Source organism: Epinephelus moara, chromosome 20 (assembly GCF_006386435.1).
Source record: "Epinephelus moara isolate mb chromosome 20, YSFRI_EMoa_1.0, whole genome shotgun sequence".
Lineage (NCBI taxonomy): Eukaryota > Metazoa > Chordata > Actinopteri > Perciformes > Serranidae > Epinephelus > Epinephelus moara.
Genome location: NC_065525.1, coordinates 22,957,179 through 22,968,482, shown reverse-complemented (window position 1 = coordinate 22,968,482; position 11,304 = coordinate 22,957,179).

Sequence of the window (11,304 nt, the reverse complement as noted above, 5' to 3'; positions counted from 1 at the left end):
GTGACTTTGTCCTGAGAACAGCTAATTTTACCACAAGGCTGTTTTTCACGTTTATGTTATAACAGACTTCTTTTCAGCCGATTTCCCCCCACTGTATTTGTCTCTCGAAGCTGTTCTGTGATTATCTGCTTTGCTCGATTCTTACAATTTCAGTATTGTTCTTACAGTGTTCAAGTGCAGCTGGGAAATAAAATCCCACATAAAAACGATTTTATTCTGTGTCCTGTCATTTATGAGCAGGCCACATTTAAGCTCTTTGTAGACCTACACGATACAAGGATAAGAAACTATCTACCTTTACTTACCAATTTGGAGTCGGCCTACTCTCTTCCGAATAATAGAGCCATGTAATTATCCATTGATTAATTCAATTGCACAGTTTGATCCTCCGAAAGCTCCTCCTAAAACCGGTACCATGGGCGCCAATTCCTGGCTTCGGGGCGCGACCATCCAGGTGTTATCGGAATCGGCTAACGTTTTTTTTCCTGCTCCATTCTATCGTTATCATATCGGCCATTAAAAATCCACTATCAGTCGACGTATATTCAAAAGCATCAGAATAGAACCATCAGGAAAAAAAACACCCGACCTGTGCGGACCTGCTGCGACTGGATTTGCCTTGTTTATTCGTTTTATTTGGTAAATATTATTGAAGCAAAAATTGGCCCCTGGGCAAAGCAAGTTGAGGATCCCTGATATACTGTAACTTAAAACCACAGTAATTATCTTACATATTAATTGCCAGGACAAAGAAGAAAATAACTGCTGCAGTGAAAGCTTTCCAAAGTTTTAATATCCTTTCCCATAGAAATATTATAGTATACACTGTGCAGTATTTGGCATTCGATAAGCCTTGAAATAATTAGATGTATTATTCAAACTGAGCTTATCACCTGTGGCAACACACCTGAACCGTTGTTTGTTTTAGTGCACTGCTGTTGTTGGCCTGAATGTAGTTAAATCCAACTATCGTGAGTGAGATTTTGGTTTTTGCATTTACAGGAATCTGCACATAAAGCTGCCTGATGATATGAGGACATTCGCAAGCATGGCCTAAATTACAAACAGACACAAATACACATGAATGTACATGTAAAAGAATGTGTATTGGCAGAAAGAAACACATGGTGTGGTCCATGTGCTTTCCTTTATGATTCTGAATATAGAAGTGCAAATATATGGATACAGGGAAGTACAGCTTCAGGATGGCCTTGAAAGTACTTGGTCTTTAGGTGCTGGATATGTGGCTGTTCCATTGCCGCATGGTGGTGACAGTGTGTGTTGATGACAACCACATGCAATGCCAGGACTCTATGTGGCTCTGTTAATGTGTGTGTGTTTTATGGAAGCTCAAGCTAAGTGGATTGTGGTCTGGGCTCAGTGGACATTTTGCTAATAGGCTCTGACAGTGAGCTGCATTAATTCGATGTGATGACACGTGTCTCCGAATTAATACTCACTGATGTGTTTGTATGCGTGTGTGAGTGAGTCTTCTGAATGACAACATACAGAAAACGGATCATATGAAGTCATGCGTTGGACTGTTGCAAAGGAAAGATTTGCTGTTCTGCTGGAATATTGTGAATGGTTACCAGGCAGGCTGTTCTACTGTGTACAGCACTTTGGAGAGTTGTAAATCTTTGTCATTTGGGAACCATAGGCTGTACATACTGTAGCCTTTTTTATGTGTCTGTGGCATCTGGAGCACACACTCAGTCACCCAGTCTCCATGAATGACTCACGGATGAGTGTTTCTTCGTTCGCTGGATCACTGTGGTACGATGTTTGTATCCCGGCACATCCTTTCTCCGTAGGGAGGCAAACGCATCTGTGATTCCCCACCCACACACTTCATTCACTGTGTATACCTGCCTACCTGTCTCTGCCTATCTTGCTCACACTCTGCCAAATACTGCACACTCCCAGGTTCCCCACAGAGGCAGGCAGCAGGCGGGCATGCCCATTGCCAGCCCCTGTCCTCCTCTGAGAGCGGCTGACGTCACCGCTCTTCTCCCAGGTGACCCTGTGAGACGCATCAACACTTCCAAACACCAGTATGATTTTTCACATCACACCAGTAGCAAAGGAAGGAACTGTGTGTGTGTGTATGCGCACACACACAAACACAACTGTGTTTATGTTTGAAAAACATAGGGAGAGAGAGAGGGATGCTAATGATCAGTGGTTGGCAGATGGTAGAGTGATGTAGCGAGGACTGATATTACTGCCCACTTAAACTCATCTGCTGTTACTCCAACCCCCAACACTACTCCAAGGCTGGACTCATCCACAGGCTCTCCCTCTCTCGCGCACCCAAAGGCGCTCGCTCCCATACACACTCTTTCAGACACACGGAACTCTATACAAACATCAGCCTGGATTAATAATTGTAAGTGTACACCCTTTTGTTTGTTTCAACAGCATTCTTCCAGTGTTATTACAGGAGATGTGATATGTCTTTCTTAGGTTGGAGACGGCACAGTTGTTGTTGGTTACTCATAGACTCATAGAGAGGTCTATTGTCTTGTCATCGCTGATATCATGCTGTCAGGGTAAGGAGTTCAGTGATCGCATCTTTTGTCATGGCAATAAAATGAGTCTCATTTACAGTTTGTTGGTGTTGTTGGGCTGAGTAACAGATCTGGAGACAGAACCTGGGGGGGCGTGCCATGCGATCTCATAACACAACCTGATGTTTTTCTCTGTGTGTACATCACATCAGTGTAGTAACCAGGACAGAAAGTGTGTGCTTGTGTGTGTGTGATTGTGTGTGATTTATGATGGCAGCTCAGTTTATGGAATTATGAAGTGTTCAGTAATAAAGTTAAAGCTTTTATGGAGTCTGTAGAGTCTCATAATTAGCATATTGGTCTGGAGTCAGACAGGGATTTGCAGCAGAGGCAAACACTCACAGCTCTTGGGTTTCATTTAGGTGTGAAGCTTGAGGATATTTCTTCAGTGCGACACTTGTTTTGCATTTCACATATCATTTCTTTCGGCAGTTTGTGGGCCATATTTCTAAGTTGCAGTATTTATTTTAGAACCTAAAGAAATCATAATTCAGTCAGATATTACATGATTAAAGGGATACTTTGTCAAATGTGTAAATGAACTTCCGTCCATCTTACCAGTGCCCAGATCTCCCTGCTCATGTCTCAGCTCAATTCCATTTGTATCCTCCGTAGAGCCGGGGAAAATCCATTTGGCTTTTAGCTGGCTTAAGGGCAGTTGTTTGAACAACAGATTGTACTTCCACATTTTGACATGCCGACCACCACAGACACAAAGAGTATAATAGCAGCAGATTGAGAGAGAGACCCCCTACTCGCTCTCAAATTTGGACAGAACTCAGATCAAATTGTAAAAACAGAAACATATTTTAGTGCACTGTTTGGCTGTTACAGGAGAATTTGTGAACAAGAAGTAGACGCCATACTGTTACTGTTACTGAAAATACAGAGATCAAATCGTACAACTACGAACTACTATACTACTATATTATATAAAATATAACCCAAGATTCTTTTACTGCAATGCCTATTTCTTTCATATTTTATCTTATCTGTATTTTGAGATTGTTTATTACCAGCTGGTTGCGATATTGCTTCCTGTGTCAGAACAGCCAGGCTACATTATATCACCCAGCAGGAGCTAAAACGAATGCCACAGCCCTCTCCCTTTTGTTTCCTGTGGTCATATAGCACAAATTTCAAAAGTATTTGCATCTTTCTTTTGCATATACAGCTATGGGTGGGACTTGCTTTAAAACATATTGTGATATATTGCGATTTGTTACCGTTTTTCAACTGTAAACTGGAAAGCTTGGTCAACATCTGTTTTATCTAATAAGATGAAGTTTTCAGTATATTCATCTCACTTCAGCCATTTTTTGCTGCAGCAAAATGTATCTGTTGGACTGAAAAAGCAATTGATTATTAGATTTAAGTAGGCTGCATAAATATCAATAATTGATATAATAAAAACCGATACTTGGCACTGTGTGACGATATGATATTGCCACACAGAAACATTGTGATACTATGCTGTATTTTTCCCCCTCCTGTATATACAGCCCAGTTTTATGAAAAGACTCTTTTCAGCTGTAAAATACTTCTGTAACTACAGAGGGTACAGGTGATGACTGATGATCAAATTACTGCATACTTTAGTTTTTGTTGAGCAAGTTAGTGAGCACACCACACACACACTTCCACAAGCCCTCCCAACTGTATACATTTAGTGACTGAGGATCTTTGATCAGAGACCCTGTCTCTGTAGCCTGATGATGCATTAAATTACCCCTAACATGACTCAGTGCCGTTTATCTTACCCCATCCAAAAGCAAACAGTGCATAGGTTTCCAAAACTCCTAAATATCTGCATCAGTGAAACACAGTTTTCATGGTTTGTAATGACAGAAATGATTAAAATCAGCCCGCGGGTTGCATTGTGATGATGTATGCTGTCAGAAGTTAGTCAGCGAAATTAAATGTACCACAGAGTACCGCAAATAACTTGTGTAAATGATGTGCCGCTCTAAGGGATGTTATTCCTCACGTCTGTGTGTGTTTACACTGATCTTTTGAGTCCCTAATTAAAAGCTATGTACGAGGATGTGTTCTCTTAAGTGAGAGGCTGAAAGGCGTGAAAGCTTATTTACCGCCATGCTGCACTGTGGGGACTAGTTAAAGGTGCTGACAGTGGCTCTTACTGCTCCAAATACTGTAACACACTCACACACACACACCTACACACACAGACAGATAGAGATAGATAGTTCGCAGCTGCCCTGTCTCAGGAGATAGAGGGAGAACAGACGACTCTCCTCAGCAAGACCACTCCCTACCTTACCCATAGTTACAAACTAACAGCAAGAATTGAAAAGATTTGAAATATATGCAAATAAGGAGTGACAGATTTTTATATTTACTAATTATCAAAGCCACTTGCATGATGGCAAATTTAACAGTGTCATTAGCAGTGTGGTGTCCCAGCTCTGGCAAAGTTGCAGCCTGCTTTCTGGGATACATAAAGTGCTGAATCTCTGTTAAGCCAGTATATTTGGACCAGCATGAACTGAAAATGCATTGTCTCCTGACTATTAGTCTAAATTTTTCCCCTCGCATGGTCAGCTGTTGCAAAGCCAGAACCATGCACATGTTTTTTATTTCTCTGGGCACAATGCAGCAGAATACCTCTCATTAAGCGTAGCTGACCATTACCGCACGGAGGTGAGGTTAAGAGGGGTTGGCATAACTCTTCTGCTACTGCTCAACCAGATCCTGTAAAACGTGAATGGCATCTAAGAAAAAAGGAGCCCAATGTTTGAATATGAAATTTGCAAAAACATGACTGTAGCAAGACAAAACAGCCTCTGCTTTTACAGGCTTGGAAGGGACGAAGAGAAATTAGTTCAGTCAGGGAGGTTATGTTGTTCTTTGAAATTGCTCTCTTCACATTGTGAAATGACTATAAAAACTCTGAAGAGCACAGTTTGAACTAGAAGGGCGCTCACAGAGTGAGAGCCCTGTTTCGCAATGTTGCAAAGGGTAAAATAATTTGTGTATCTGCCTTGTGATTCGCAGCCGCTCCAAAATATAATGATTTGTTTCTTGGCCTGTGCTGCACCCTTCCAACAAGTTTCATGAAAACTAAGCCAGTGGTTTTTCCGTTATCCTACTGACAAACAGACAAACAAACCAAACTGAGACCGTAATCTCCTCGGTGGAGGTATAACTCCCTTTTTAGAATAACATCAGTATACAGTGCTGTTGTTTCCATTTTGAAATGAAGCCTCCCCCACCGTCTATTGTCATTAAGCAGGGTGGCAGAAAGCATGGAGTCACTCATGCTATTTTCTCTAATTACGCCCTCTTCACACACAGTGTTAGGGTCAGCGGGCAGAGGGCTAATTGAACCTTAAGATAGCTCAGAAGAAATGTGCTACTAGTTTACTCCCACCACAGTCTGTCACTGGCATGAGCAGCACATCCTGAGTGGCTGTTGTGGTTTCATTATGAAACTGGCATTCCTTTTGAATGTTTGCTGGCAGCCAGATATTTCTCTCACCAGAGGCTCTTTGTTAAGGATCCAGACAGAAACAGTCATCTGTCAATAGTCTGCTGGGTAGTTTCTAAAAGAGGTAGACAGAGGAATTCACAAAAAAAGTGTTGGGGTTTTCTTATACTATACCTACTGTATCTTTTATGAAGTTTTTTTTTTGGCATGAGCTGTACTGTCTTTAATAACTTCCAGAAACGGGAAAATGTAATTAATTCATGCAATGGCAATTAAATGCTGCATTTTATTACTGTGGATTATGGCATGTGGATATAACCTATAAACTACTATTTAATAGAAATTCTCCAGAGAAAGATAAATAGAAATATGACAACACACATGTAAAGGTGACATATTCATGTAGGTGAATCACGTAACAGTTTTAATATCTTCATCTCATTTGATGAACTTTTAATACAGTGAGCAATGTATGAAAATACTGCTACAGTATCACAGTTCAGGGCTGTAATTACCTAATCACATATTTAATGTCGAGGTTGACCATTTTCAATCTACACTTTCTGACACCCAACTCTCAAGGAGGGTCCCTAGATGAATTCTTCGTAAACTTAACAGGTAAACTGACCATTTTGGAGCATTTTGAAACAAAAAACTGAAAGAAACAAGGATTAAGGGTTTTCAATGTTTTGATGACTGAGTGCCATTTTAGGGAGCCAACATTTGATTGAGGACCACACAGAGAAGTGCACACACTGACATTTTTATGACATACAATAATATGACTTTTATGACAAACTAACACTAGGGTTGTAACAGTATGAGGTTTTCACGGTATGATAACCGTCTCAGAAAGTATTGGGGTTTCACAGTATCACAGCAGTAAAGAATTTATATAATTATCAGTCAGAATGACCCTTAAAGGAATGAAAATGGAAGGTTTATTGTTGATAGAACAAACATTTCATTACTATAATTGATACTTGAAACCATTTTGTCAATGGAAGTTTGTGTAAAAAGTCTCTCCCTAGTAAATAACTAAAGTCAAGGGGAGATTCAACGTCCAGTTGAATTTTTTTTTCTTCCAATATTGTAGTTAGGGAAATGTACACAGTATGATAACCGTCAACTTTCATATCACAGTATATTGCTGAAACCCAGCTAACACTTTACAAAATCTATAGTCGACAGTGATATAGCCTACGTAACACTCCTAATACATTGTAGTTTTACACTTTGTAATACAAAGTAGTGACTCAGCAAGACAACACAGTGTTTGACTGCTTCTGTAGGGCTACGGCAACACTACTTGCACAAACCACACGCAGAACTGCAGAACACCATAATACTAGATCTGGTAGTAATTAAATAAATGACTATTTGTGGAGTGTATTTACAATTATAATTACATTTGCTAATGATTATTTCAGATGACGTTGCATGCTTGCCCTTTTATTCAGCATCATACTTAAGTTTTGTCATGTCGCCAAGCTAGTTTGCTGTCTCTCTTAAGTAGCTGTCCATTATTCACTCACTCAACAGCAGCATTTGGCACTTCAAAATAAAAGCTCTGTGCAGGAAATTAATTGTACTTCAAAATAAAGTGTGTTTTTTACCATCTTGACACATTCTTGAGTCACTTGCGGTCTACACAGAAGGGAGTCGCAACCCACCAGGTGGGAACCACTGCCTTAGCCCACTGCCAGGACACGACTCGCAACAGTATTTTGAATTTGAGTGCAGTAACTGTTATGGCCACATTCTTACATACAGTGCCTTTAAGCCGGTGAAAACACTGAAAAATCAGTGTTTAAGATGAAGCTCACACAGCTTATTATATTCCATTAGTGCCAATATATATACTTCTAAATCCTACACACTAGACCTTTAAGAGGTCATAAGGATCCTACTATTTGGTTTTGGACTCTTTGCAAAACAATGCAGTGTCAATGTTAGTGATTTTGGTATCAATCTGACCAAAAAGAAGTGCAGACGTCAGACATGAATGCAAAGTTATTTTGCTATTTTCACAATCTTAACGCATCACAGGTGTTTTTTCTGTAACATTGTACTGATTTATTAGTTATTGTTGAAACACAATCCTCCTTGTAGCTCACATCACTGTGGTTATGTATCGTAACTGTGTCTAAATCTCTGACCCACTGTCAGTCACTATCGCCAAGGTTATCTTAGAAAAACTACCCCCTTCGCACCGGCTCAGATTTCCTTGAAGTCACTCCCCAACTAATGGATCTGCCTCAAACTGTGAGCAACACATAGTTCTCTTTTACAGCAGCCTTTCATCCTGACAATAACAGAAGTCTGATTTAGTGCAAACATGTGCTTGTGTAATTTGCAGTCAGGTATGTGTTTACTGTATTTGTTAAAGTTTGCTCAGAGCTCCTGTTGTGTGTTTCTTCTTGAACCTCCATCTGCTTCTCCTTCATTTCCTCCCATCTCTCCACCTCATCCCTCATTATTTCCTCCCTGTTTCAATCTGCACGTCCTTTTTAAAATTCCCTCATCCTCTGCCCATCTCTTGTTCCAGCGCTCACTTCTTTTCATCTCAGCCACACACCGTCCTCCCCGCCCAACGTCCCGGTGCTGACACAGATGGGCGCTCTGCTAGTTCATGCTAGCTGACCCATAAGGTGAACCCCTCTGCCCCACCGGACGCTTCTGTTTGCAAACTGTGACAAAGTATCAGATTTACCCTTTTCTGTAGGTGCAGGTAGCGTGGAGGAACAGGGGATCTGGGCATGTTCCTCCATATTACCCGATCACACCCCCATCACACCCCTCTGTGCGCACATCCCTTGACACATGCCTGTTCGTGCTCCCACACACACACATTCATACACACACTCACAGATGTACATTCCAGGAAAATCGGGTGAGTGAAACCCCTCTGTGGTTAGACTGCTGCTCTGAATTAAAGTCAGCCTATGTCATTGAAGGACAAAGCCTTATTAAATTAACTTAAGCGATTATTTGGCATTTGCGAAAGTCGCTCCGAGGCACAGAATTACACACACACAGATATCCTAATTAGCTAAATGAGTCATTAATTTTAGCAGAGCGTTATTAAGATAAAGTTAATGAAGGTAAGACTAATTAAGACATGATGAATCGACATGTCTGTTGCACTCATTAACACATTATCTACTGCCTCTCTGTTATCACTCTTATCTGCTTTTACTGCAGAATGGCGCCTGGAAATTAGACATTAAAGTGTCATCCAACTGGTTTATCTCAGAGATTGACATTAGCAGGGACTTCGAGGGAAGTTAGTTTTCTTTAGCTTACCTCAGTACTTTTACAGATCATCATTATTTTTAGTCCATAACAATGTCTTACAGGCATGCAGGAAAAAGAGAGTGCAACTTGTTGCTTTAGATACATAACGTAACTAAAAAAAGATGCCAGCGGAAGCCTGGAAGTGCTGTTGCCAGAACATAACAAAAAGGTCCAAGCATTTTAGAACTCCCACTCAAGAAGGATGTACTTGAACTGGCTCTAGTGGTGAGGTGATGGATACACTAGCTTGCTGATTGCTGTCGGTGTGAAGACTCTAATCTCATCAGGGTTTTGGAGGAAAACGACAACTGACTATTTTCACTTCATAAGCCTTGAGATAGATCAGTTTAAGTTAAAAGATATATTGTTTAAGAGTTAATTGGATTAAGGTAAGAGTTTGATGCAGCTAATGTTGCAGATTCCAGATATTAATAAACCTTTCACTGTGTGTATTGATAACCAGAAAGGACCTCTGTTGCTGTTGGGTAGGATTGAGTCTGTCAGGGTGGATCCTGAACTGATATCCTCACTAAGATATTTTAGCTGATAAGTAGTTTGATAGGTAGCCAAAATGAACAGCTTGTCTTTCCTCACCCTGAATTTATTCTGTTTTTGCATTGAGGGTTTTATTGTCTGCATTCTTTCTTGCTGTATTCGTATTTGTGCTGTAACTACACAGTCTCACAGAAATACATGAAATGGACATGACCTCTTTACCCCATGTCATGTGGTAGTGGGCAAAAAATGTGTTAAAATTACCTACTGGCAGCCAGTGTTGGGCAAGCTACTTGGAAAAAGTAGTGAGCTAAGCTACCAGCTACTCTACATCAAAATAAAATGTCACTAACATGACATCATCAATAGGCTTATTGCACTTTCTTTCTTTCTCCTCTTTCTACTTAATACATTTCTCTGCCTTGGCCTCATTCAAGGCTATCTGGCTATGTCAGTAATTCAGAAACAGAATTCCAAAATATATGTTTCAGTCAATGAAAACCTTTTTGGGGGGACACTGGAATATGAACATGTCCATGCAGTGTAGCCAATCAGAGGAAGAGCAAGGTGGGTCTTGTCAAGAAAAGCCAATAGTGAGGCAGCAAGCAGAGTAAACTGCAGAATCAGTAAGTGATGTCATACTGTATGGAAGTACTTCCCTCGTCTATATGCCTCGGTGTAGCACTGGCGTCAGTTACATTACTTATCCTTAGTTTTATCCTTACATTTATTCAGACCTCTGCAGAAAAAAGTCTGCTGCATTTAAGTGCTTTCCCTGGGGAAAATAGCTTGTAACTTTTATGGACGCTACTGCGCTATTCGGTCAATTAAGTTTACTTCGTTATTGAAAAGTTATTTGACTCAGAAAGTTGTAACGCTGCCACTACAACACTGAGAAATGCAGTGAAGTTAGTAACGTCGCTACCTGAGTGACGCTACTGCCCAACACTGCCGGCAACACAGAAATAATGGTAATGCAAAGTCTATTCTGAACAGTGGCAGGCTAGTTAATTTAAGGGAAATAAAAATACTTGGAAAGTTAAGGAAAAGATTGCGGTAAGTGACGTTAACTTACGTACTTTGTGTTGTTACATAAAGTCTGTAAAGTAACTTAAGTACTTTGAATTTTGGTTTCACATGAGGCACGAACAGCAGTCTCCCGCTTGAAAGTCCATACTTGTTTGACCCATCCACCACCACTCCCATTTACTCTACACAGACCTACATGGACGTTCTTGCTCTTCATACTTAATTTGTGTGTCAGCCACAGCAGCATATCCTCACTGACTTTTCATTTTAACACATTCTTGCCCACTACCACGCAGTGCATTGACTTTTTGTCCATTTCATGTACTTCTATGAGGCCGGGCTGGCTCTAATATTGCTCCATTAATATTGCTTTACTGAGCCGCATTAATGATCTGGCACGGTGAGCACTGCTGTTTCACACGTTTACAACTTGCAAGCAGTGGTAATAGTTTTAACAATTACAGG